The 25,449-nt window shown below is 42.6% G+C and overlaps 2 protein-coding genes and 1 long non-coding RNA gene across 29 annotated transcripts in view; all 3 read right to left on the bottom strand.

Annotated features, from left to right (window-relative positions):
• The window catches only part of LOC146395936 (uncharacterized), a 1,175,949-nt gene that overhangs the window by 594,214 nt on the left and 556,286 nt on the right, over positions 1 to 25,449 (bottom strand). The gene's annotated exons all lie outside the window — the stretch shown is intronic.
• Positions 1 to 25,449, bottom strand: part of DAPL1 (death associated protein like 1) — a 933,549-nt gene that overhangs the window by 767,890 nt on the left and 140,210 nt on the right. The window lies entirely within an intron of this gene.
• The window catches only part of TANC1 (tetratricopeptide repeat, ankyrin repeat and coiled-coil containing 1), a 246,037-nt gene that overhangs the window by 204,253 nt on the left and 16,335 nt on the right, over positions 1 to 25,449 (bottom strand). For 12 of the 27 annotated variants that reach the window (XM_085001112.1, XM_021074760.2, XM_085001117.1 and 9 more), the window contains exon 2: positions 8,404 to 8,490. The exons of the other annotated variants lie outside the window; for them this stretch is intronic. The gene's annotated coding sequence lies outside the window, so the exon portion shown is untranslated. The remainder of the gene's footprint in view (positions 1 to 8,403; positions 8,491 to 25,449) is intronic. 27 annotated transcript variants of the gene reach the window in all.

Here is a 25,449-nt window from a genome sequence, read left to right as displayed (position 1 = left end):
AAAAAAAAAAGTAGAGCTATATATTTAGGTCACTTTATTTTTAACCACAGCCTTCCAAATGACCTGAATATCCCAACATCCACTCTAAATGACAAGTTCTGTAATTTCTATGAATAATTTAGTTGGGCAAATTTGTTTTACTTGTTGAATAAAAATGTTACTTTAGAAAATGACAAGCCAGTTGACCACAATAATTTTTAATCTGAACATCTTCCATTACTCTTAGGAAAAACTAGCATGTGAGAAGAGAGAACAACTTTAAAACTGGGTCCTACACATCAGAGGCCTCAACATCCATGTGGAAAGGGGCAGTTTTTGTTTACCCAATGTTTTTGAGCTGTTCACCATCCCCCCACCACCAAAAAAAAAAAAAACAAAACCCCAAGAAGTGCCAAGGTATTTCAAAGTTCCACAGGCATGTGTTTGAATTCAGTTTCTGAAAGACACTACTCTTAGCACAATCAAGTGAATAATAGCCATTCTTAGAACATCAAGTGAATAATAGCCATAAAGAATCTTCTACTAAAATAGAAACAGCAGCAGCAGCAGCCTCAGCAACAATATGGTCAGGAGTTTTGTTTTGTTTGTGAAATCCAACTTCACTTTCACAAAAGCCAGCATCTCAAGCAGAAAAAAAAAAAAAAATGTATCCAGAATGTTGTTGGTCTTGGGAAACAGAACATTTATTACTTGAGGGGACCAGGGAAGTGGGGTGTGTGCCTGGCTCCTGGGTCCTTTTATGCGGAGAGGAGTCCTCTAGCTTACCATCTGGGCTTCTCTCCTGGCCCCTCACTCACCCTCTCCTAAAAGCCCTGATGACATATCTAATCCTTGAAGTCTGGGAACAGAAGCTGGGGATGGGGACCCAGCCCCTCCCACCTTCTTCTTCCTGGACACCAAGCTTCTCTCTGCAGGCCCACACCTAAATCTCCTTCAGCATCTGGCTCTCAGGGGGCAGGCCTCCCAGGGAAACCTTGAAGGTTCAGCAATGCAAGCAGCCAGGCAAGCCCGACTCTTGTGGGGTCAGTACTAGGAAGCCCACTGTTGATGCACATTTAAGTCTCATTCACCAATATTAGTACCATCAGTTTAAAAAAGGTACAATTTGGAGTTTCCATTATGGCTCACTGGGTTAAGAATCTGACTAGTATCCATGAAGATGTGGGTTCAATTCCTTGCCTTGATCAGTGGATTAAGGATCCAACATTGCCATGAGCTATGGTGTAGGTCGCAGACGCAGGTCGGATCTGGCGTTGCTCTGGTTGTGGTGTAGTCTGGCAACGTAGCTCTGATTCAACCCCTAGCCTGGGAACTTCCATATGCCGCAGGTGCATCCCTAAAAAGACAAAAAAAAAAAGAGGTACAATTTGAAGTCCTCACATCGTCTTTCTCCTCATCTTTATGAGAACTGGTTCAGAACTCCGGCTGACAGGAAAAACTGGAGTGTCATTTACTGCCCTTCCCTCAAATCCCAACTATCTAAAGAATGAGTTTATCCTGTTTGAGGGGTAAAATGTGAAAACTTTCTACCTTTAAAAAGTTCATTTTACTTCTAGTACCCTGTGAGAAGATAGAACTCTAAAACCCCAAACACTGACTTTTTATTTTCATTTCATTCAAAACTGATGATGAATCACTGTTACTATTATTATGACCATTTCTTGCTGTATTCCAGCTCAGCTGGTTACTAGCAGTAGCTGAGTGAACTTGTCCATGTTACTCACACTCATTTATAAAATGGGCAGTGATATCCCTGCCTCGTGGGGATAATTTACAGAGTGAATGAAATAATGAGGATTAAAGGAACTACTGGACATAAAGCCTCTGGGAGGTACACAGTAGGTGGTGTGAAATAAATGTCACCCCCCCCCCCCAGCCTCATCTCTTCAAAACGAACACACACTCATTTAGAACCAGAAGGGACTTGAGGAGGTTATTCCAATAACCTTTCTTTTATTTTTAGATGAGGAAATTGAGACCCAAAGTTCACCCCTAGAAAAAAATTTAAAGCTTTTCATTCATCTCGATAAACACTTATGGCTGAATGTTATCGTCTTTCTTCCCACACTCTTGAAATAGCATTTGGTGGATTATAATCTGTGTGCTCTAGCCACGTGTGAGTGCTGAATCTTTCTTTACTGGACAGACGGCAAAGAGGAAGCCTCACAGGGTTTCTGGGCATGCCTGCCCTTGGGCGGGGGGTGCTCCGCTCCCACGCCCGTTCATTGAGAGAGCGGGGAAGGGCAGGGCTGCAATCCCCTAATGAGTCATGCTTCTGGAATCGGCATAACTCTTCCTGGATTCACTGAATGAGGTCAATTTTCTCAAAGACTCCCAGCAACCCGAAATCTTTATTTTATCAGGTTCTGATTCTATTTCTGTCATTTCTAAGTATCTGCCAGCTATCACAGTTTCTCAAATTCCCCATCTAAGCCACAAAAACATCAACCAATAATTTATGAGAATGACTAAGACTTTTTTTAATAGAAAATTAAGGAGAGGAGTACTTCTTGTTAGTGTTCTCTGCGTGATATTAAACTACCATTTAAGAAAACTTCTCCACAGCTGAATGCTGCCGACGAGGTCTCTCTCTCTATCCTTTTTTTTTAATGTCTTTTAAGGGTCACACCTATGGCACATGGATGTTAACAGGCTAGGGTCAAATTGGAACTGCAGCTGCTGGCCTACACCACAGCCACAGCAACTCAGAATCTGAGCTGCATCTGCGACCTACACCACAGCTCATAGCACCACCAGATCCTTAATCCCCTGAGTGAGGCCAGGGATGGAACCTTCATCCTCATGGATACTAGTCAGGTTCTTAACCCACTGAGCCACAGTGGGAACTCCTTATCCCATTTTTCAAGGAAGTTTCAAGGGAGTGGGAGGTACCTACCAATGTCCCATATTTGCTTTTTCCTCTGGTTCTTTACTATGTGGCCCACCTATTTCCAGAAGAGGCCTTCTTCTCTTTCTTGTTGAGAACTGTTTCTGCTGAAAATACCGCAACAGCATTCAACTGTTTTATTTGTGGGTAATCAATAAATTGCAAAACTGTTGAAATGTTGTCAAATTCCACTTTCCATTCAGTACTAAGTACACAGTTTTGCGCATTCTCAAATGAAAATAATGCTTTGGGCAATCTATCCATTATTTCTCCAGTCTGCTGCTCCTTCTTCAAGAAACCGTCATTTGAATTCTAAATCTGTCTGAAATTTCCAACCTATCACAGTAATTAAACCCAGGGATCAACAGAAACTGTGGATGATCAGTCTACCCCAACCATTTTCCCAGTAAATTCATATTCATTACCACCTGATGGTCTGAGGTACCAGGCTGATGACCCCACTGGCGAGTGATACTACAGGACCCTCCCCAAGTCAGCAAACGATAATTTAACTTGATAGTCTCCCTTCACGTGATCATTTATGTCCAGAAACAGGTGAAGTATTTGACAATCGTAGAAAGCGTTAATTTGTGAAGAAACTAAGTCTACTTTGCCAGCAAATATTCCACAATAATGATAAGAAGGGCCCCACTACAGGCTCTGCTCCTACTGTTCCAGAGACTAAAGCATCCCCCATCCTGGTCTCTCCTAGGGGCTGAGTATGATCTACCTCTCTATCTACCCAGCCCTCTTGCCAAGGTCAAGTCCAGTGGTTTCCTCCTACTGAAATGGAGCAGGACCCTGTGGGGCCCTCCCTGGTATGAATCCTCTCCATGTCTCGCATTCCTTGATTGTAGGAAATAGGCTTCATTCAGCCTCCTTGATCTTTCTTGAGTTCCAAGATGCAAATTCAAATAGTTGCTAACAAGGGAAAGGAAGGAATGTAGAGAAAAGGGAGGAGCAGTCAAGAAACAATAGTGCAGCCCTCACCCCAAATTTTACCTATAAAAACTTCCCCCCCACACCACCTGGGAGTTTGGGGGCTTTGAGCATGACCACCCATTCTCCTTGCTTGGCCATGCAAAAAACCCCTCTCTGCTCCAAACTCTGACCTCTTGGTTTCTTTGGCCTCAGTGCATGTCAGACACATGAACTTGTGTTCACTAACATTATTTCTTTCTCACTTCCAAATGATTAACTTGCCTTCCTTACCACTCAAGTCCATGCCCTTCAAATAGTTGAAATACCTTTCATGTTTAAAACCAATTTTGGTTCCTCTTGTGGCGCAGCAGAAACGAATCCAACTAGGAACCATGAGGTGGCGGGTTCAATCCCTGGCCTCACTCAGGGGGTTAAGGATCCGGTGTTGTCATGAACTGTGGTATATATAGGTCGCAGATGCAGCTCAGATCCCGAGTTGCTGTGGTTGTGGCTTAGGCCGGCAGCTATAGCTCCAATTTGACCCCTAGCCTGGGAACCTCCATATGCCATGGGTGTGGCCCTAAAAGAGCAAAACAAAACAAATAAAAGCAATTTTGCAAACCTTGTGTATGAACCATATGTCTTCCTCTAGTCCAGTGTGGAAATTCATTATGAGGAAGTGATATTCTAACGGGGACACTTTAATCCTTAGGAGTTTGGTTTGTGACTACCTCACCAACATTTTCGAGCAGATGGCCAGGGATAGCTTTCTGGTTTACTCCCCAGAACATCCCACACACAATCTGCCTGACAGTGTACCTCTCTGTCAATTTCTCATCCACATACCACTCCAAAATCTACCAAACCATCCTCCAAAAAGTGCTATGTGCTTCTCTTCTAGATGACTTTCACACTTTCCAAACCAGATCAAAAGTGGAGGGTGCAAGACGATCTCCTGGATACAGAAGATAGATATTAGAACGTCTAATCATGTTTGCCTCATTCTTTTACTTCTATTTGTGTGGATTTTATAATGATGATAATTCATAAATATACAACTGTTGCTGGGATGATCAAAAAGTATTTCACTGATAGGACTGCTATGTCAAAAATGTTTAGACTATTGGAATAAGAATAACACTTTTGTATAAGACATTTTTTGGTACTCTAAGGACAAAGCCTACTAAAATAAGGTGTTCTAGTTGTCTGGCTAATAAAATATTGTGTATTCATGCAGTGTTTAGATGGTAACACTGTTCTTAATACTAAAATCAGACCTTGCCCTTGGCTTTCCTATTATATTTCTGAATTATTTTTTCTCATTCAGGTGTACTCTTAAAGTCTCCAAAGTTAATGAAAAATTTCATCTTTAATTCTAAATTAAAACCAAGTAAATGATCAAACAGCCTTTAAAAGATAAATGACACTCAAGGCAAATTTTCAAACATATGGTGCTTACAAAGTACAGGCACTGTTCTAAGTTCTTTCTAATTGAATCCTCATAACATTTTTATAATTATAAAATTGTCATATTTATTTTTAACAAAATCAATTATGAAAATTAGTAATATTTGAATAGGTGGAGAAATTCTCTTTGGGAAAACTCAAGATACCTCTAAAACCACAGTAAATAATATTTTCAGGGAGTTCCCATCGTGACGTAGCAGAAACAAACCCAACTAGGTACCCTGAGATTTCGGGTTCAATCCTTGGCCTCACTCAGTGGGTTAAGGATCTGGCGTTGCCATGAGCTGTGGTGTAGGTTGCAGACGTGGCTCGGATCCTGCATTGCTGTGGCTGTGACATAGGCCGGCAGCTGTGGCTCCGATTCAACCCCTAGCCTGGGAACCTCCATATGCCGCAAATGTGGCCCTGAAAGAGCAAATAATAATAATGAAAAAATTTTCAATGAAGGGGTTCTGAAAACCAGCCATTATTCTTCTCTCCACCTTCCACTCTCCTGATTTGCCTGTTGTCAAGGAACCCAATTGTTAATGGTGTGACCTTGGCAGCGCCAAACGATCTTCATCTGCGTTAAGTTCTTTCATGGCAGTGCCCACTTGGTGCCATGCATTGTTCTGGGCTGGGGGATACAGCTGTGAACAAAAGACAAGATCGTGTTCTCAAGGAGCCTATTAGGTAATACTCGGATGGCACTTGGCCCAGAAGATAATCGCTCATCATATTTGCCATTATTATTTCCCCAAACTAAGGGTCACCTTAGTTATCATGATCTTAGTCCTATTTTCATTTTAAGATAAATCCCATTTGCCTTATTTTACATAGCCCTCAAATGTTTCTCAGCTAGAGAAAAAGGGCAGAAAAGGGGACAGTAAAATATTTCATCAAAATTTGGCACCAGCCAGCCTATAAACACTACCTTTCCTTGAAAAGAATTGTTGTAAAGTGCTATAGATCCAGCCAGCTACTGAGGATAAAACACATCACAGCCAGGAACAAGATTCTGCAAATGACTTTTGATGGATAGCATCCTGCTGTGCTCTGGATCCTCCAGGACTTTTCAATGATGCTGATGAAGGTCTCTTTACACCTGGAGGTTACCACGGACGTGCTGCTGTGCCTCTGACAGCTGCAAAATTTAACTGCAGTGCAACTTAATTCCGACTGATGCCAGCTTCCAGGCTGCCCTTACAAGACCTGCCATGAGAACATCTCTTTATTTATTCAAAATGATTATATAATCACAGGCCATACTCACCTCAGTCACCATACACAGAAAAACTAGCCTGTCTTTCAGCACAGGATCTAAAAGCACCAGCAGGAGAATAAAAGAATTCTGCTGAATCCAAAGTAAACATGTGAAGTAAAACGATAACAGGAACTCTCAGGAGAGCACTTCCCTTATAAACAGCTTAGATCACTTCACAAACACCTCACTAAATCCAAATATCTGAGCCGCCTGCATCTCTACCCTGGGGTGGGGGTAGGGGGTCACAAATGCCACTGGCCACCACTGAGGACAGATACGCCTTAGGGAATTTAGGTTACAACCTCAAAAACTTCCTGAGGAGCCAGGTATAATCTATTTCTTAATATACATATTAAGAAATATATATATATATATATAAAATATGTGCATATATTTCATCCCATTCTGCTAAAAAAAGGTTTGCAGCACAATCTTTGAGTTTGCAGGTTGGTGACAGGGCCAGGTAGTTGGCCATGACTGGACCTCAACCTTGGTATCTGCTGTCAGCATTAGAAACAGGGAGGGAGGGAAGGAGGGAAGGAAGGAAGAAAGGGAGGAAGGGAGAGAGGGAGGTAAGGAGGGAGGGAGGGATCCTCACCCGCTGCCTCCTCCTCCCCAAATTCATGCGCTGAAATGCAACATCAGGTTGCAGACTTAGATTCAACCAGCAATGGGGAGGGAGAGAGGGGATGAGAAAGAGGTACAGGCTGAGCCTCAACTCTGCACTGTCCATACCTTCAGCCCCTCCCACTGGAGGTCCCAATTTGGGAACAGTCTTCTGCCTACAAGACTGAGATGGCAAGCACCTCTCCCAGCACTGGGACCTCGTGCTTCTCTGTAGCCCCAATGCCCATCCAAGACCACGTCAGGGTTACGTGGACTTTCCACCAGTTCCATCACAGCTCATGCCCAACGAAGACACAGGAGGACCATCCCACATGCAACCTCTCATCCTGTGGTCCTCTCTCCCATCCCCCACCCTTCTCTCCTCTTCCAGCATTTCCCCTACTCCAGCCCTCCCCCTACCTACAACCCCTTCCCTTTCCCTCTCCACCCAGCCTCTGAAACCTTCTTTCCATTGTTTAGTTCCCTAGGGGTTACTGGCAAGGGTTTGGAAGTTAGGATATCTGGCAGGGCCCAGCCTCTGTCATTTTCTGGGTGGTGAGATGATTAATCTCTTCAAACCCAAGATTCATCATCTGTACAGCAGGGTTTACCTATCTTTCAAAGTAAGAATTAACCAAAAATACATGAAAAGTATGTAGCAAAACCCCCAAATACTTTCAAATATGAAATAAGTGCCCATTTTGTACCAGGAAAATCATAAACAGTAGCACTTATCATTTCTTCCCTCCACCACCTTTTTATTTTTCATGAAAGTAAAACATACACAACATGAAATTCACCACTTCAGCCATTTTTAAGTGTATGCTTCAGTGGCACTAAATACATTCACACACTGCTGTACAACCTCTACCACCATCCATCTCCAGAACTGTCTCAGCTTTCAAACTAAAACTCTGTATCCATTAAATACTCACTCCCCAACCCCCACCTCCCAAGACAGGACCTCTCTCCAAAGGAAGGTGCTGGCTGAGCCCTTCTCTTCCAACTTCAAGTAAAAAAATCCATTCTCGGAGTTCCCATCATGGCACAGTGGAAACGAATTTGACTAGGAACCATGAGGTTGCAGGTTCAATCACTGGCCTCACTCAGTGGGAACCTCCATACGCCATGGTGGGCCATGGAGGGGCAGGGCGGGGCAGGGGTGGGGGTGGAGGGGCTAAACAGCAAAAAAAAAAAAAAAAAAAAATTCATTTTCCTTTGAGACTCTCACTACTCACAGTCATACTACCCTCCACCTCAAATCTCAGCTGTCACCTACCTATTTTTGGTTAACTCCTCCTCATTCACCAGGAAAAGGAGGGCAGGGGCTTAACTCACTGTCTTCCCCTGGGCCAAGATTCAGCTCCTAGAGGAATGAATGAGAGCAAGAGCTGGGGGTGAGGGAGATGCTTCTACAACCTGGATTAGAATCCATCATTTATTAACTGTGTGACCTTAAGTAATGACTTCACCTCTCTGGGCCTTAGTTTCCTCACCTATAAACGCGAATAATAATACCTCTTCCCGAGGTTGTTGAATTCACAGTTCACAGCACTCAGAGCCATCCCCAGCACACAGCCTTAGGAAGTAAAAGCAGTCACTGTTACCAGCACTGCACTTGAGCCTCTGATCCTTGGCTCTGGACTCTAGTCTGCGCCATTCCCAGGACCACACCTTGGAGTCAGAGGGCACAACTCAGGGCTCTTGCTGGGGACCACAGCCTCCTGTCCTTCCAGCTCTCACAGGCCTCACCTGTGGGGGCTCTTGCTCCCTGACATCCCCATCCCTAACAGCGTGGACCCCACCGGTGATATTCTGACTCACCCTCCCTCACCAGCACCCCCAATGCTTTGCACCCCTCTTCTATGGCCACATCCACGGGAATCAACACCACTCCTCAGCTTCTCCACACCCACAGCCCGTGCCCAAAAGTCCCCAAAGAGATGCTGCACCTCTCACAGAGATGCACCACTACATTTGAATGTCTCTGACCCAGAAAGGCCCCTAGTACCCTAAAAAGGCTGTCCCATCCCCCAAAAACTACCTCAAGTTTTCATTACCATTCTCCTCAGCCCTGCCTGAGCTTTCCTCCTGCTTCACCCAGAACCCTGAAGCCAACAAGATGGCTATGCTAACACCCCAATTTCCTGCCCCTGTTCCTGACCCACCCACATATTCACAGGTACCTCCTCTGGACTTTCCTCCTCACTACTATTCCAAATGGCAAACCAACCTTTCCATTGGCCTCTCCTACAAACACTGACCCCACACCTACCCACTTTGTTACCCACACATCACACTGTTTACCTTCCTCGCCTCAGCTCGTGTCCCCCCCACCCAAACCCCTCCTCACCTAGCCACTCCACTGAGATGCAGCTGAAGAATCACCTCCTCCAGGAAGTCTCCCTACACTCCTCCTCCTCTAATATTCCACACACACCTCCACAAACTTCACTCTGCCATTTCCTCTGGGTCCCTCCCTGAGACAGAGGCTACAGGGTGCCCTGCAAATCCTCAGTGCCTAGCACATAAGGTACCAAGATTTATTTATTGCTGAATCAATCAAACGACAAGGACGAAGGGTCCTGCTTTCTGCTCTGAAGTGTCTTACTAAATGTTCTATTAGAGACTTCACCAATTAAGATTTGTAATTAAGGAGTTTTTGGTGGCTCAGCAGAAACGCAATTGACTAGTATCCATGCGGATACAGGTTTGATCCTTGGCCTCTCTCAGTGGGTTAAGGATCTGGTGTTGCCGTGAGCTGTGGTGTAGGTCGTAAAAGCAGCTCAGCTCCTATGTTGCTGTGGCTATGGTGTAGGCTGGCAGCTATAGCTCCAATTTAACCCCTAGCCTGGGAACTTCCATATGCCATGGGTGTGGCTCCCCTCAAAATGTGAACCCCAGATAGATGAAACTTCATTATTTCACTGACTTTCCAACAATGGACACATCTATTAGCATGTAGTAAACCAGAGACACAAAATATTAAAACAAAATAGAAGAAATGATGCAGGGATTTTTAAAAAAAAAAAAAAAAAAGATTTGTAATCAGCCACTTACCTAGGATGCCATATACTTTCTTCCTCTGATCTAGACTGAGAAACAGCCCCTCCCCCTGCCTTCCCAGAACAAATATTCCTTTGATGAAAGAAAGAACCAGAAACAAAAACACTACTTCCTCCTCAACCAAAACAGAAAACCCAAAATAGCAAGACAGTTTATGAAAAATATCCAGCTGACACTGGCTTAGGTAGGGATAAGTGCAGTTGTCCGAGCTTAAGAAGAGTAAGGGAAGTTTACTTTGGATGGCTATTTGGGGGAGGCGATGAGATTCAAGTACTAAACAAGAGAGCTGACCAAAATAATAAGTTTCAGGTCTATTCACAGGGCAAAGGAGGAAGAGGAAGCATATAACTGCAATGGAAATTTCCTTCCTTTGTCTAGTTTCTCTCCAGGTAATGGCTTCCATACCAATTTCTTTTTTTTTTTTTTTTTTCTTTTTTTAGGGCCACACCCACAGCACACGGAGGTTCCCAGGCTACAGGTCTAATCAGAGCTACAGCTGCCGGCTTACATCACAGCCACAGCAATGCCAGATCCAAGCCGCATCTGCAACATACACCACAGCTCATGGCAACGCTGGATCCTTAACCCACTGAGCAAGGCCAGAGATCGAACCCGCAACCTCATGGTTCCTAATTGGATTTGTTTCTGCTGTGCCACAATGGGAAGTCCTCCATACTAATTTCTTGATATTAACTTATGATGATTTAATTTATAGGAAGCAATTTTGAAGGGCCCCAGGGCGCTGCAGAAGGTACCTCAGGGGCCCATCTGTTTCAGGATGAAAGCCTGGCACACACCATTACATCACCCTGACCTTCCTCAGCGACTTCCTATCCAACAAAAATCTAGATGTTTGCTCTGTCAACAAGCTATTTGTGTTTGTCCCCAGCCTCTGGCCTTGGTTCCTGATTAGTTTTAAAATCATTATGCACCCAAGCTGAATAGGGCTACTGTTAGCAGCTGTAAGGTCCTCTTCTGGGCAAATCCCCAAGTCCGTGGTCTTCAGGGAGTGATTCTGGTCCTTTCCGCATAATTACACACTCTCCTGATTGATGAGCTGATTGGTCCTCCTACCCTCGTCCACAGCACAAGTCTCTCTCTTCCCGCTCTATTTATTCTCCCAGGGGACCGGAGGGGAGGGCAGAAGGGCACAGGAAGGGCGGCCTCAGGTTCCCCCCAACTAAATGCTCAGGCGTTATCCATTCAACTGTCCTAGACCAGACCCGCCAGCCCTTCCAGCCGTCCTGAAAGCTGCCCACATTGATTAGTACCATTTGAGGTACTGGAAACACATGGCAGGAAACAGACCCCCAACACCCCAGTGACCGCTAGTACAGGTCTACTTCAGTCAAGCACGGACCCCTAATCATACACATCCGTGATCACCTCCGAAACTGCCTACATAACCTACATCCTTCCCCATTTTTCATCCGCCCCCGTCCTCCACTAAGCACGACCCTACACACAATGTCAGTGCCTGGTAGGTGCTGGACCATAACCATGGCAGAAATTACATTTTAAACAGGTTTGGGTCTTTTTTCTTTGTTGTTGTTGTTGGAGGCAGCGTGGGGGAATGCTACATGTACGGATCTTTGCAATTCGCTTTGAAATACTTTTTTTTCTTTTTTCTTTTTAGGGATGCACTCAAATTGGAGCTACAGCTGCCAGCCTGTGCCACAGCCACAGCAATGCAGGATCTGAACCACATCCGTAACCTATGCTGCCGTTTGTGGCAATGCAGGACCTTTAACCCACTGAGCAAGGCCAGGGATCGAACCTGAGTCCTCATGGATACTAGTCAGGTTCCTTAACCACTGAACTACGACGGCAACTCCTACACGTGAATATTTTCTTAATGTTGGGGGTAAAAAAAAGAAACATTTTAGTGCCTTTTTTTAAAAAAATTAACTAAATTCCAGACTTTATTTGGGTTTCACCAGCTTTCCCATTACTGTCCTTTTTCCATTCCAGGACTCATATCCAGGATCTCATTTTGCAAACTATTCATCTCTCCTAGTCTCCCCTGGTCTGTCTCACTTTATCCGTCTTTCCTTGTCTTTCATAATTTTGATAGTTTGGAAGAGTACTGGTCAGGTACTGTGTATCATGTCCCTCAGCTGTTTTTCTCACAGTTAGACTGAGATGATGGGTTTTGAAGGGGGAACTATGGAGGTTAGGTGTCCTCATCACATCATATTAAGGGAACATGCTCACAGCATGACCACTGCTGATGTCAACCTTGATTATTTGGTTAAGGCAGCGTTTATGAGTTTTTTCTAAATGTACTTTATATGTACTTTATGAGTTTTTATAAATGTACTTTCCATTCTTTTCATAATCTATCCTTTTACAAGCAAGTCACTAAATTTGGTCCACACTCAAAAGATGGGGGAAATTAATCTCCAGCTCCTGAAGGGGTAAGTATCTACCATTTAGATACTTATGGAGTATTTTAGCATAAAGCATTTAGAATTCTAAAAGTAGGGCATCTCTTTTCCCTACATAAACGTATATAGATTTATTTTAAACTCTGGGTTATAAGGCAGTACTGCTCTATTTATTCTATTGCTCAAATTGTTCCAGCTTTGGCAATTAGGAGCTCTTTGAGGTCGGCACCTATGTCCTTCTGGCATGCCCCCATTCTTTGCTTTTTTGAGCACTGCCTTATCTTCTGGAAATACAAGATGCTCTAGACCTATAATTACCCATTTCTCCAAAAAGCCCCAATTACTTTTATTGAAGAATGGTATTCAGAAACCAAGATCTGTATATGTTGTTGCTACTAGGGGGTCACTTCTTCCAAGCCCTCTCAGTGGACAGATCTAGAAAATAAATGTACATATATGAATCCGCATATGCACAGTCCCCTATGATTTCTGTACCTATATTAAGCTAAACATAAGTTCACCTGATATCTCTAAAGCTAATCTAGTATCACGTGGTTCACTGCAGCCTTCTGCCCTTCCTTGCTTATCTCTACATTCTCTCTCCATCCACCATCTATTTCCTTATTAGTTTGATCCCTGAATACATGCTGCAGAAGTGTTAACCTGTACTCCTATGAGAAACAACTTTACCAACCAGAAGCTAGAGTACTGTGTTAATGTACAGTTCCTTTTGTCTTTAGCCTTATAGTATCTGGTCAAAAACACCATTTTGCAGAGTTCCCATTGTGGCACAGTGGTTAATGAATCTGACTAGGAACCATGACGTTTCGGGTTCAATCCATGGCCTTGCTCAGTGGGTTAAGGATCCGGCATTGCCGTGAGCTGTAGTGTAGGTCACAGACACGGCTCAGATCCCACGTTGCTGTAGCTGTGGTGTAGGCCGGCGGCTGCAGCTCCCATTCAACCCCTAGCCTGGGAATCTCTATATGCTGTGGGAGCAGCCCAAGAAATGGCAAAAAGACCAAAAAAAACAAAATACCATTTTGCCAAGTTACTTAGGTGCATGCCTTTTTGCCCTCAACCTCTTCAGTGAGGTTATGCCATACACTTGTGATACACGGAGATTCTTCTGTCAAAGTCTACATTTACCCTGGGACACATACCCTCGTACACAGCCCTTCCAGTTTTTTTAATTTCTATACAGTTCTTATATAAAGTTCCTTTACTAGCTTTACTGAGGTATAATTGACAAATAAAATTATAAGACAGTTATAGTACACAATCTGATGTTTTGATGTACATATATATTGTGAAAGGATTTCCCCCACCTCAAGTTAACTAACACGTCCATCATCTCACACACTTACCTTTTTTAGCGAAACATGTAAGTTCCATTCTCTTAGCAAATTTCAATTACAGTGTTATCAACTACAGTCACCATATCATACATTAGATCCTCAGACCTTATTCATCTTATACCAAAGTTTTTGCCCTTCTATCAAATGCTACTTCCCCCAACTCCTAGCAACAACTTTTCTACTCTGTTTCTACAAGCTCAACTTTTACTTTTTTAATGATCCCACATATAAATGATACCATAAAGTATCTGTCTTTCTCTGTCTGGTTTATTTCCCTTAGCAAAATGCCCTCTAGGTTCACCCATGTTGTTGAAAATAACAGAATTTCCTTATTTTTTAAGGCTGAATATTATTCCATTGTACCACATTTGTTTTTAGGGTCCCACCCGCAGCATATAGAGGTTCCCAGGCTAGGGGTTGAATCGGAGCAGTAGCTTCTACCCTACGCCACAGCAACGTGGGATCTGAGCCACATCTGCCATCTACACCACAACCCAGTAACAACGCTGGATCCTTATGGATCCTTAACCCACCAAGCGAGGCCAGGGACTGAACCTGCATCCTCATGGATGCTGATTGGGTTCGTTAACCACTGAGCCATGACAGGAACTCCTGCCACATTCTCTTTATCTATTCATTTGATAGACACTTAAGATTGTATGCATAAATTCTTTAACATCTATTTTATCTAAATAGGCTGTTTAAATACTTGACATCATTTTCTATTGATATGCATGTTTTATTTTATCCTTACTACTTTAATACTTATTTCTGAATGTACCCCACAACACCTAGAAGAGTTCTGGACCACAGTGGTTATTAATCAGATATCCATAAATGAACAGACTCCACAAATGTATTTTTTTTAACTACTATGCTAAGTTTATTTTTTTTCCCTGCTTTTTAGGGCCACACCTGCCGCATATGGAAGTTCGCAGGCTAGGGGTCGAATCAGAGCTACAGCTGCCGGCCTACACCACAGCCATAGCAATGCGGGATCCAGGCCATGTCTGCAACCTACACCACAGCTCATGGCAATAACGGATCCTTAACCCACTGAGTGAGGCCAGGGGTGGAATCTGCATCCTCATGGATCCTAGTAGGTCTCTTTAACCACTGAGCCATGAAGGGAACTCCCACTAAGTTGGTTTTAACACAGTTTAATTGCTGGAGGTCTTTCATTTAAAGTGATGAAGGAGAATGCTCATTGCAGTGTTATTTAAAATTGAAAAACAGGTAAACAGTTTAAAATTATATTATGCCTATAGCCTGGAATATGAATTAAATGCAATCATTATAAATCATTTGTAAAATATACATATTCATATGAGATAATATGCACCGTGTATGTAAAAACAGCAAACTACCCAATTAAAAGTACAGCAAATCATTTAACATATATATCCTATATGTGAATGTCTGTGAAAAGGAAACACTGAAGGAAGGACACACGCCCAAAAATTATTAAGTTCCTTTCTGTATTCTTTTTAATTAAAATTAAAGGCGAGAAGACTGTTTGCTATGTGGGAAACTTTACAGAGGATTCCTCTAAGACATAAGGTGTTGGGCCAGATGAAAAGGAAGAAACAAAATCAGCAGCTATGTACTGGAGCTCACATCCAGGTAGAAGACCAAAGAAAAGCAAGCAAAAAGCAAGGCTGGCGGATGCCCTCAGGTCAACTATAATCTGAGACTAACATAAAAAAGAGGAGGACAGCTGCTGCCTATGCTAATAAGCCCACTACAGACAGAAGTACAAGAGGGGAATGGATTGCTGCCTAGGAAGCATCCTGACAAATCTGGGGCTTAGATAGAGCCTTAAAGAACAAAAAAGGTCTAGGAGTTCCCACTGTGGTGCAGCACAAATGAATCTGACTAGTATCCAGGAAGATTCGGGTTTGATCCCTGGCCTCGCTCAGCAGGTTAAGGATCCAGCGTTGCCATGAGCTGCAGTGTAAGTTGCAGACAAGGCTTGGATCCCGAGTTCTGTGGCTATGGCATAGGGCGGCAGCTAAAGCTCCGATCTGACCCCTAGTCTGGGAACTTCCATATGCCTCAGGTGAGGCCCTAAAAAGAAAAAAAAAAAGATCTAAATGGGGAAGAAGGGAGGGACAGTGTGAATGAAGACAGGTATTAATAAGTCTGCCCATTCACCTGGAAGTTTCTCATCCTATTCCACAAAAACCAAGGAAGACCTTAAACAAAGAGAGAGGCACAGTTGGGAGCTTCAGTTTAAAGTGGCCTGCCTCTTGGCAAAGGGTTTTCGGTGGGGGTAGGGGGTGAGAGGATTACCTAATAGGATCTGGTTAGCCAACAGCAGATTGGGTAACACTCAAGTGGCTGATAATAGGGTCCCAGCTCTGGGTTTTCAAGGATTAACATTTTTACATTGGAATTTACATTCTATTCCTACAAAAAAAGTGCTTTTTAAAAAAAGAATAGCACAAATAAAAAATAAACACATGGTAATCATCCATTACATTGAAAAGTTCCATGGTCACAATGATCAACTTTCAGCTTGTCATAACTTTTCCCTCCGGGACCAGAACACACACAGGTGTAAACACAGAGAGAGCTACAGGACCACCTTACACAAACACAGGGCAACACATCCATCTAAACTCTAAGAGGTCAGAAGGAACTAGTATTTGGTGACCATTTAACTAAACAAAGCAGCACATGTTTTACACATACTATCTCTTAGTCTTCACAACCAGCAAGGGAGGGATTAGTCTTGTAAATGGCCACTCAGTTTGGAAATGGCAAATCGGAAACTCACACTCAGCTCAGTCCAAGCCTATCATCTTTCACTTGGAGTGGTGTAATGTTTCAACAAACTCCAAAAGCAGACTTAAACATACCTTTAGTATCACTGGTTTAAAAAAAAAATCTGATCAGTTTTTCTCCCAAATAGTTCTTTTATAATTCATCTATGATGCCAAGAATTCAATCTAAAGATCGAAAGCATATTTTCAAATCCCAATGCAATAAAGTTAACCACTTATGATTTAGCAAAATAATATTACAAAGCCTACAAATAAGTGAACTTGATTAGAAGATGTAAGTTTTAAAAAAAAATGACTGCAAGTCTAAAATACTAAAAAAAAGTCTTAAAATATTCATGTCTCGATTTGAGATCTTCATTTTTGCAATATGAAGATCTCAGATTGAGACATGAACATCGAGGTTGATTTTTCTCATTCTCAACGAGGACTTACCTAGTTTGTAGTATAAAATCTTACGCTCTTCCTGTCTACATCCCTTCTCCTCCCCTTCCTTCACTCTCCCCTCACCAAAAAAGAGATTCTAACAATAATCGCAAAGCAAAATCCTACTCTGTGATCTATACCATGCAATATAAAAGCTTAGGGAGTTCCCGTCGTGGCGTAGTGGTTAACGAATCCGACTAGGAACCATGAGGTTGCGGGTTCGGTCCCTGGCCTTGCTCAGTGGGTTAAGGATCTGGTGTTGCTGTGAGCTGTGGTGCAGGTCGCAGACTCGGCTTGGATTCTGCATTGCTGTGGCTCTGGCGTAGGCCGGTGGCTACAGCTCCCATTAGACCCCCTAGCCTGGGGAACCTCCATATGCCGAGAGAGCAGCCCTAGAAAAGAGAAAAATAAATATAAATAAATACATAAAAGCTTAGGACTCACTGCTAGTTATTAATTAATTAACAATTGCTAGTTATTAATTAGTTATTATTTTATCTACATTGTCCTGAGATAAAAATACACCTAGAAAGTTAAAATCAAGTACAGCAGGTACCCAAACCACCTGAAAAGTCTTCCATATTAAAATGATTGAATTTCTACACAGTTGTCTTTTCTTCCATTTCTTTCCTCAGGTTGTTGGAAAGAAAAGAGGAAAACGTTTGAGTCTCATTGCTTTGTAGAAAATACGCTTGGTGGGATTCTTCAGAGTTTCCTTCTAAAAAAGTCTCTTGACACAAGTATGCCTAATTTATTATGATTAGCATCCATGGAAGTTGTAGGAACAGGGATAACTAAAGGGTAAAAACTAATCCACAAAGTGGGTGAATGGCATATAGGAATTCAGTGCACTATCTTCTGTAAGTTTATAGCGCTTCTGTAAATCAAAATTACTCAAAATAAAGTTGTTTAAAAACTTCAAAAATGAAACAAGATGATTTAATTTCTTAAACTGTAGATGTTTGCAGTATCGCTGCCAAATCTTAGCACATTCACTCACACAGGAGGCACTAAAATGCTATTTGTTATGAAGTAAAAGCAATTCAAAAGACATTGTCTTCTCTTTAGACAAAGCAGAATAAAACTTTAGTAATTAATATTTTTAGTTAACAAGAAAGGTGAAGGTTTAAATTTGGAGGCAGAGAGAAAGAAAATGCTGATTTTTTTAATAGCAAGGTTTTTTTTAAAATATGAATTATAAAAGTAACACATAAATAATGAAAAATATGGTATAAAAGTAATTTTTTAAATAGGGAAAATTGTTCAGTCCTACCACCCAAAGATCTCTCAGACTTGCTTTCTATGTTCACAAATACCTCTAAAGAAGCCTGGCTTAGAACCTGCACATAGAATCCCCTTAAATGTATCCACTACAGAATACATTCTTTGAAGGAAAAAAAAGCTTACATGTGATTACAGAATACATACTATTATGCTATTTCTCAACTTAACAGTAAACAGAAGACATTCTTCCATACCACTCCAACTCAGCTCCCTCTCACCATGACCAAGACAGCTTTTTATTCCACTGTATGAGTGAACAAGTTTTTCACCAAGCTCCTTTTCGGGTAAATATTTGGTTTTCATACTTGTTTGCTATTAAGCAAAATCCTGCAATGAATATATTCATACAATATTAAGTGTTTGTACGATCATGTCCTTAGTATAAATTTCTGGAACTGGAATTTCTGGGTCAAAGAGTTGCCACGTTTTAAATTAGCACAACGACAGGTTACCTCCAGAAGAGCTGTCCCCATTTATTCTCTCAACACTGTATGAGGACTCACTTCTCATCACTCTTACCCATACTGGTATTATTCTTTTCCATCCAGCCATCAGGAAAAAAAAATTTATACTAGCATTTAGTGAGCACCTACCGTGTGCCAGGTGCCATCTTAAAAGCCTTATATATATCAGGATAGCCCTGTAGAGGTAGGTCCCACATACACTTTACATCCATCTAACTGGTGGGAAACTAATGCCCATAGCTGCTAAGTACCTTGTCCAAGGCCATGTGATGTGTCAAAGACGCTGCTGAGGCTTGAACCCAGTACACCCATCACCAGAACACACAGTAGAGCAATTAAATTTCTCAGAAAGCTCAAAAACTTCCTCACTCCTCTCAATGGATCCCATCTCTCTCCCCAGAAAAACCTAATCAAAATTCTGATTGCATGAACAGCAGAAAGACTGCTGGGCTAGGGTTAGGAGAGCTGAATGCGAGGTTAAATTCAGTCACTTAGGAGTAGCTGCTGTGTGACTTTGGGAAGAAGACTGCTTACCCTGAGTCTCTTTCCTGGGCTGAGAACTGCCCATTTCTACCATCTCTATCTCAAAAGGCTGCTGTGAAGCCCAAAAGGAACCTCCAGTCCTTCAAAAATACTTGCTGAGCCCTTTCCCTGTGCCCTGCACTCTGGTGACAAAGAGGCCATCCCAAGGCCAAGGATCTAGGAAGAGAAGAATATCAGCGCAGAAAACCAGCACAGCTATGAAAGCACACAGGAGCGTGAGTGATGCAAGGGACCACGAGTAAAGGAGTCATGCTGTTCTACCAAATAGCAGCTCTCCAAAAAGGCAAGGAGAATGACACCACACCTGGAAAAACGCATGAAATCATATGGAACAGAAAAGCCTCTAAGCAAATGCATATTTTAGTCACAATTATATTTTTTTACAAAGGCAAATGCAAAAAATGCAAGGGAATAAAGTCATGGGTGTTGCCTTAAACAACTAATATCATTCTCTTCTCCTCCCTTTCCAAACTTTACCAAGCATCATTTAACATTTATAATTCTTAAAATATTTTAATTGCTATGACAGCACAGATGGAAGTGATTAATTCTGACTGAAATAATGTATGTGAAAGTGGGAAACTCTAACCCCCCCCATGAATGGTATTATTGTCAGAGCATGAAATAATCTAGTATTCTGCATAATAGCATTACAGTGCGGTAGCACAAGTTATTTTTACACTCCGCCACTTGGTTTCCGGCTCACCTGATAATGTACAACATTAGTCATTTCTTTACAGTATTTTCTTTAAAAAAGAAAGAAAGAAAGAAATGCATGTGGAAAAACAGCCAAATAGTACAAACCAGTCTGCAGTAAAATGTAAGACTGCTGGACCACATCTCCCTGCCAAAGGCAAACGCTGTAAGTAGCCTCTTACATACACACTTCCAAAGATATCCTACGCATTTTTTTTCATTTAATAATATTCTTGGAAGTTTTTCCTTAAGAGCACATAAAAACCTACCTCGTTCTTTTAACATCTGCTCTACTGTATGGATGCTCCATAATTTATTTCATCAAACCCTGCGCTATGAAAATGTCTGACAAAACTATTAGGCACTCTTTACATAATGCTTTTCCTTCACATTTTCATTCTCGATCCTAGCAAATTTTACATCGTCTAGGTGCTTCAGCCAGGCCCACCAGGGCCACTGGTACCTTCACAGACGCCAGGCTCAGGGGGCTCCTTTTTTGTACTTCCTGCTTCCAGCCAAACCCAGGCTGCATACACTTCTCCCAGATTCTCCATCCATCCACTGCTCATGCTGTTGCTTGGGCTGCATCCCATCCCCACTTCTTTTGCTTGGCTAAGTCTTACTCAGCACTTCAAGAGAGGGCTTGGGCATAACCTTCAGAAGGAAACAATCTTCCAGCCCTCGAGGCAGAGGAAATGCTCCCGAGCTCAGCTCCTGCCACAGCCTGGGTCTTGGCACCTAACCTCCTCATGATGACTTTGTATGAGTCAGCCCTGACCATTAGAATTTAAGTTCCCCAGGGAAAAAAACCACGTCTTACTAATCTTTGTAACTGGCAGAGTTTACGAACAAAGTCTAGCTCTCTAACTACACTTAATACCTGTTGAATCAAGCTGAAATGAATAAGGAAACTTCTGAACACCTCGTAGGTGTCCAGTCCTACCAAGACAGACCATACAAACATTATTTCTAAGTATAAGGATCCCTATTTCACAGGTGAAGAAACTGAGGCCCCTAAAGTTAAGAAACTTGTCCAAAGGTATTAAGGGAGAGCTGAAATTGAAACCAAGTCTACTTCACTCCACAATCACTGACCTCTTCATTATGTTCTTCTCCTACATGTTTTGATGCTGAAAGTGAGGAACTCAAATGCACAGTCCTGAAGGGTAGGACACATTTGTGGATCATCTTGGAGTTACCGTTGTGGTACAGCAGAAACAAATCCAACTAGTACACATGAGGATGCAGACTCGATCCCTGGCATTGTTCAGCAGGTCGGGGATCCGGCGTTGCAGTGAGCTGTGGTGTAGGTCGCAGCTCAGATCTGGCATTGCTGTGGCTGTGGTGTAGGCTGGCACCTGTAGCTCCGATTCGACCCCTAGCCTGGGAACTTCCATATGCAGCAGGTGTGGCCCTAAAAAAGCAAAAAAAAAAAAAATTTCAGATAATCTAAGGGCACTATAGGCCCCCCAAATAAGGCCAGTCAAGAGCAATCTATAACGTAGGATTAAAATGGAAAAAAAAAAACTCACAACCACAAAAGGGTTATGAACAAGTAAATCTTGTCTAGAGCATCCATAAATATGCACTTAGCACACCCAGGCAGAGTCTCTCAGGGGTCATTTGAAAAGAGGAGAACATGCAGACCTAAGCAGCTGTAATATCACACCTAATTCCTCCAGCTTGCTCCCCCTGTGAGCACTGCCCCACGTTTCTTTCCCCACCCTCCAACTCTACACCATCTACAGTTCCCAGATGGCTTACTAACCGCGACCTTTTGCACCAGCACTCCTAAAGGATTTCAAAGCTGACCAGTTCTGCACTGACAGACAGCTCTGCCTATCATGGGCTAGGGATGGAACAAAAGGACAGCACTTCAGGAGGAAGCACTGCAGTCCTGTTACCTGCTATGAGACCTGAGGCCAAATATGGACCCTCGTCTGCAAACTCAGCATAGTAAGAATACCCAACTCTCTTAAGGCCTTCAAGAGAATGAAAGTAGGTAATTTAAGAATAAGCCCTTAGGCACAGTGCCTGGCACTATTCAGTAACCGAACAAATCAACCAGAGAGCAACAGGACCCCTCCCATTCTCTCCACCACCAAAAGGCAGCTAGGAAGCCCCATAATTAACCAGGGAAGTAGTGAATGGCATTGAGCAAAGATGGGGAAATCAGAGCAGGCAGCTCCTCCCTCACACACAGTAAAAAAAAATGAACCAATCAGCAGCAAGCAATCAATGAACCCAAAACTCATTCCCTAGGGGAGACAAAGAAGCAAAACTTTTCCCAAAAGGTGACTGCACACCAACAAAAGAGATACACAGGCTGAACAAACAAAAACAGAAAATCCTTTCTCCCCTATCATCAGCCACACCCAAATAAACACATCTTCCTTCTCTGGAGGAAAGGTGGGATAAGGTAGGGAAGGGCTGTAAAGAAAGACACTATGCAGGCTGCCCTGACCGCACAGCCCAGGGGGTGAGCAGGTCCTCGAGGTGTGCTGAATGAGGCTCACCCCCTCCCACGACTGGGGACTATCCTGAGTTTATTAGGTCCAGCTGCTTGGACTCATGCCCCTCAATTCCCAAAACAACCTTCTAAAGTACCAGCACTCCAAGGTCACAGAGAACAAGTTCAAGAAGGCTGGGTTAATCCAGCCAGAGTCACACCAATGCCAAAGGGCTGAGCTGGAGCCCGAACTCAGTCTGAAAAAAGATGAAAAAAAGACACAACAGGGGAGGGGAAGGGGCAGGGAGGTGAAATGAGTTAAGGTGGTCAAAAGGTAAAACTTCTAGTTACGAGAGTAATAAGTCCTGCGGATGTAAAGTACAGTATGGTAACTCTAGCTAATAATACTGTATTGTGTGCTTGAAAGTTGCCAAGAGAATAGATCTTAAAAGTTCTCCATACAAGGGGGAAAAAATGTAGCCGTGTATGGTGATGAATATGAACTAGACTTATTGTGATGATTATATCACAATATCTACAAATGCTGGATCATTATGCTACACGCCTGAAACTAATATAATGTAACATGTCAATTATATCTCAATAGGAAAATTCAGGACTAATAACAAACAAATGGTATAATAACCAGTGGGTTGATTGGGTTTAAACCCAAATATCAAAGAGCTGAGTCCTTTCTGGTGCCTTTTTTTCTCCAGCTTTATAGCGACATTACTGACATCTAACATTAAACATATGGGGATTTGGAGTTGGCATGGGCACACTCATATATGGAATGGATGGTCAATGGGGACCTGCTGTATAACACAGGGACTCTACCAATATTCTCTGATAACCTATGTGGGAAAAAAATTTGAAAAAGAATGGACATGTGTGTATGTATAACTGAATCACTGTTGTACAGCAGAAATTACAACACTGTAGATCAACTCTACTTCAATAAAACTTTAAAAAATGAAAAAAAAAACCCACATAAGTTTAAAGTGTACAATGTGATCTGATACATGTCTGTATTGCAGAATGATTCCCACATTAAGGTTAGTTCATCCCCTCACATAAATAGCACCTGTGTCTGCGTGGTGATAACACTTAAGATCTACAGAGCTCCCGTTGTGGCTCAGTGGTTAACGAATCCGAATAGGAACCATGAGGTTGAAAGTTGGATCCCTGGCCTTGCTCAGTGGGTTAAGGATCCAGTGCTGCCGTGAGCTGTGGTGTAGGTTGCAGACGCAGCTCAGATCCCTCCTTGCTGTGGCTGTGGCATAGGCCGGCAGCTACAGCTCCGATTCCAGCTCCGATTCGATCCCTAGCCTGAGAATCTCCATATGCCGTGGGAGTGGCCCAAGAAAATGGCAAAAAGACAAAAAAAAAAAAAAAAAAAAAAAATTAAGATCTACATTCTTGACAACGTTCAAATGTATAATGTAGTATTGTTAATTATAGTCACCATGCTGTACATCAGATCCCCATTCAGTGACTTTTTATTTCCCCAATACATTCTTTTTTCTACTGTACAGCATGGCGACCCAGTTACACATACATGTATACATTCTTTTTTCTCACATTATCATCCTCCATCATAAGTGACTAGACACAGGGTTTTTGTGTTTTGTTTCTGTTTTTTTGGTTTTTTCTTTTGTCTTTTTAGGGCCACACTTGCGGCATATGGAGGTTCCCAGGCTAGGGATGGAATCGGAGCTGTGGCCACTGGCCTATGCCACAGCCACAGCAACACCAGATCCAAGCCACATCTGTGATCTACACCCCAGCCCATGGCAACACCAGATCCTTAACCCACTAAGCAAGGCCAGGGATCAAACCTGTATCCTCATGGATGCTCGTAAGATTCGTTTCCACTGAACCATGATGGGAACTCCCATTCAGTGATTTTTGAATCTTTGACAACCTAGGCCACTCCAAGGCAAACCAAGAACCCCATATTATTCCTTACTCCCTACCTCCTAGGCTCCCTCCCCTCCTCTAACGTCTTTTTCAAAAGCAAGAAAGACACTCAGAATCTAACTTCACCAGAAATTCTTTGCCAAAGGTCCACTTAAAAGGCAAAAACAAACGTAATTTTGAGGGCCTGCTACTTCTGAGTATGAATCCAAATAACCAAAAAGCATCCTTGGCAGAATTAAATATAGGTGTACACAAGTTCCTAAACACAAGTAATTTTCCTAGGTATTGCTTTTCACCAGAGATCATGTTGTTTAAGGAGCTCTCAAAAGTTACCTGAAAAAAAGTGAAATTAAAAGATAGTCTAAAATATCATAGGAGACCACTAACGTGGAATCTAATTAAAAAATGATACAAAAGAACTTAAGCACAAAACAGAAACAGACTCAAAGATTTCAAAACTAAATTTACTGTTACCAAAGGGGAAATGATGGGGGGAGGAATAAAATGGGAGGTTGGGATTGACATATACACATTACTAAATATGAAGGGATGGGATTAAGATGGACAGGAACTCAACTTCTCTCCTAAAAACAACAAAATCTACAACCAAATGCTGAACAATCCTCAGCCAAATGGACCGGAAACCTTCAAAAAGATATCCTACTCCAGAAGACAAAGAGGAGGCCACATCAAGAGGTAGGAGGGGCGATTATGTGGTATAAGCAACCCCATACCTCCTGGGCGAGAAGCCCCACAGAATGGAAAGTAACTGTATCACAGAGACCCACCTACAGGAGTGAGAGCTCTGAGCCCCACATCAAACCCCCACGCATGGGAATCTGGCACTGGGAGAAAGAGCCCCCGGAGCATCTGGCATTGAAGGCTGGTGGGGCTTGTGCACAGGAGCTCCACGGGACTGGGGGAAACGGAGACCCCATTCTCAAGAGGC

The sequence above is a fragment of the Sus scrofa genome, chromosome 15 (genome assembly GCF_054392235.1).
Source record: "Sus scrofa isolate SSC_HxYL_T2T_F1_AM1 chromosome 15, Sscrofa_HxYL_maternal_Yorkshire_Landrace_v2.0, whole genome shotgun sequence".
Lineage (NCBI taxonomy): Eukaryota > Metazoa > Chordata > Mammalia > Artiodactyla > Suidae > Sus > Sus scrofa.
The sequence above is the reverse complement of the archived record's forward strand: the minus strand, read 5'-3'. Positions and strand labels throughout refer to the sequence as shown.